At 38.3% G+C, this 2,913-nt stretch overlaps 1 non-coding gene across 1 annotated transcript; it reads left to right on the top strand.

Annotated features, from left to right (window-relative positions):
• The first annotated feature begins 519 nt into the window (after nucleotides 1-519).
• LOC141723100 (small nucleolar RNA R71) lies at nucleotides 520-626 on the top strand. The gene has a single exon (XR_012576092.1). It is a non-coding gene; the product is annotated as a small nucleolar RNA R71 (small nucleolar RNA).
• Nucleotides 627-2,913: the final 2,287 nt, after the last annotated feature.

Below are 2,913 nucleotides of genomic sequence, written 5' to 3'. Positions count from 1 at the left end.
TGCATACTGTTGCTGAAAACTAGGAGGATTGAATTAATTGTTTTCAAACTACTGGAACGGCTATTGCATCGCAATCTTATTGTTGCTCCACCTGAAGTTAGGATGATTCCAGTTGTCAGGTCTGGAACTGGTTTTTGCGATCTCTGAAAGTTGCTCACAAACTGAGCTGATTTACTACATATAGCGCATTGCTCCGTCGTATGTGAACCTACACACAGCTCACAAACACTGGTTTTCTGATTAACACCATAGTTAGCCAGAGAATCGATCTTCATAGACAACGCCTTTAGTTGAACAGTGATAGTCATAACTGTATCCACTTCAAGAACTCTTGCTACCTTGCCATGTGGTAATCTCTGGGTTGGATACAGATATTCATTAGCAACCATCAGTTCAATTAGATCATAACCTTCCTCATAGCTCTTTGCCCATAATGCTCCACCTGATGCTGCGTCGAGCATGGGTCTTGACTATGCTCCCAACCCGTTATAGAAGTAATTGATGATCATCCAATCAGGCATTCCATGATGAGGACACTTCCTAAGCATCTCCTTGTAGTGCTCCCAAGCTTCACATAGAGATTCTCCCGATTGCTACTAAAATTGAGTAAGAGCGTTTCTGATTACAGTTGTCTTTGCCATTGGGAAGAATTTAGTGAGAAACTTCTGAGCAAGATCCTCCCAAGTGGTGATAGAACCTGCTGGTAGAGAATGTAACCAACATTTAGCTTTATCCCTCAAAGAGAATGGGTAAAGTCTCAGCTTTATAGCATCTTCAGAAACACCATTGAACCTGAAGGTGTCGCAGATCTCTATGAAATCCCTAATGTGCGTATTAGGATCTTCCGTTGGAGAACCCCCAAACTGGACTGAATTCTGTACCCATTGAATTATGCCAGGCTTGATCTCAAAGGTATTAGCTGTGATAGCTGGATTGATAATGCTAGATTGAATGTCATTGATCTTGGGTTGAGAAAAATCCATCAAGGCTCTCGTTTGTGCTGCTGGATCTCCTATTGTAATGAGTATTTGAAACACAACAAGTAAACCTTGAAAGTAAAAAAATCCGAGTCAGTGAACTTTAACGACCACCGATGACAAGCACATAAACTAAAAATTAACACCGAGTCCCCGGCAGCGGCGCCAAAAACTTGTTAGGGCGAAAACACGCGCTAAAATTCACGCAAGTATACGCGTTCGCAAGTAGTATAAGATATAAATCAGATTCGTTCCCACAGAGACTGGTTTAGGTTAAGTTAAATTTATGCACTTATGCAACAATGTATGGCTATCGTTCAATGCTAAGATAAAAAACAATTTGGGTTTGTTTAAACTAAGAGATTATACTAAATAGAATTAACTAAGAAAATCAAGGTTGAATTACTTATATGAGACAAACATGGGATTCTAACTTCATTACTACTTCATTAAAAGTCATTGTTCTTAACCATAGCATGCAATGGTGACGACACTAATTAGATAACACGAAACTAGTAAACGCCAATTGTCGTTGTACGAATACCCTACTACCAGATATCCACAAAAGAGATAGAAGCTGAATAAACACCAATTATGTTGAGACCTTATATGTCTATAGAATTTGACAACATACAGGTTTAATGAACAAGTTATCTAACGTGATTACATAGGGCAAGTAAGATGGTTAAAATTACCTATGAATCATGCATAACAAATACATGAACCTATGCTAGCATGGCAAGTTCTAAATCTCTATATTCACTGTCGCTTCAATAGAGATTAACACGCTATCTTATATGTTAGCTACGCACATAAGACGAATAAGCACAACCAATACTAGGATATCAATTAATCACCACACACCAAGATATTGAAACAATTAACTATAGAAATCCATAAGTAAATCTGTTAGAACCCCATGGCAATGATTAGTTCATAACTAAACTCATGTTTACCATGGGTTCCAATAAAAACATGATATAAAACAAGATAAGAGTAATAGGGTTCAAAGACAATTTGAAAATGAGCATCCAAGTATCAACTATATTGAAGAAAATAAGAGTCTTCTTCTCCGTAGCCTTCTCGTGCTCTCTAGGTCTTCTTATTTCTCTCCCAGGTCTCCTTCTTGTTGAAAATGTCTTTTTATGGGTATATATAGGCTCCAGGATGACCAGGACTCTCAAAATCTTCAATTTCGACTAAAATCAGGATTCTGGGGCAGAAACCGGGCGCGGACGCGCTGAAATAGTGTTTCAGCGGCGCGGGCGCGCTGCCTTCTGGCCGGGTCGCGCTGACATTCTGGAATTTTTCTGACAATTCTTCTTTTGGCCATATCTTGAGTTCTGCTTGTCAGAATTAGGCGATTCAACTGCCCATGCGAAGCTAGCGAGATTATCTACAACTTGAGAATGGCTTAGGCTTCCAATTTTGATCTATTTTCAGCATATTTCCTTGAAAATCTCCTTTCTTCATTTAACTGATGTCTGAAATGCAATAACGTAAAAACACATCAAAAATACCAACAACTTGAGTCCAAAATACCAACTTAAGCTTGTAATGAAGCGTTCGAAGTAGATATAAAATCCACTTAGCAACAATCAAAGCACTAAGACTCCTGTCAAAGAAACCAAGATTGAAGATGCAAGAAAGAAGAAAAAAAAATAGAAATGGGAAAAAAGGGATAAACAAAAGAAATAACTTTGCTTATGTTGCAGATGCTCCTAGAAAGAAGTGTGAAAAATGTGGCTCTGTAAATGATCTAACTCACCTTTATAAAAATGTTGTTAGCAAGCCGACTGAAGGAGCATGCAAATACAATGAAGCAAATTCCAATGATCCCTACTCATTCTGTGGCAAGTTTGACTGCATCCCTTGCAACTTGAAAATGATGAAGTTGTCACAAACTGAGGGTAGACCTCAAAAAAACAAAAATTGG

The sequence above is a fragment of the Apium graveolens genome, chromosome 4 (assembly GCF_009905375.1).
Source record: "Apium graveolens cultivar Ventura chromosome 4, ASM990537v1, whole genome shotgun sequence".
Lineage (NCBI taxonomy): Eukaryota > Viridiplantae > Streptophyta > Magnoliopsida > Apiales > Apiaceae > Apium > Apium graveolens.
The sequence above is the reverse complement of the archived record's forward strand: the minus strand, read 5'-3'. Positions and strand labels throughout refer to the sequence as shown.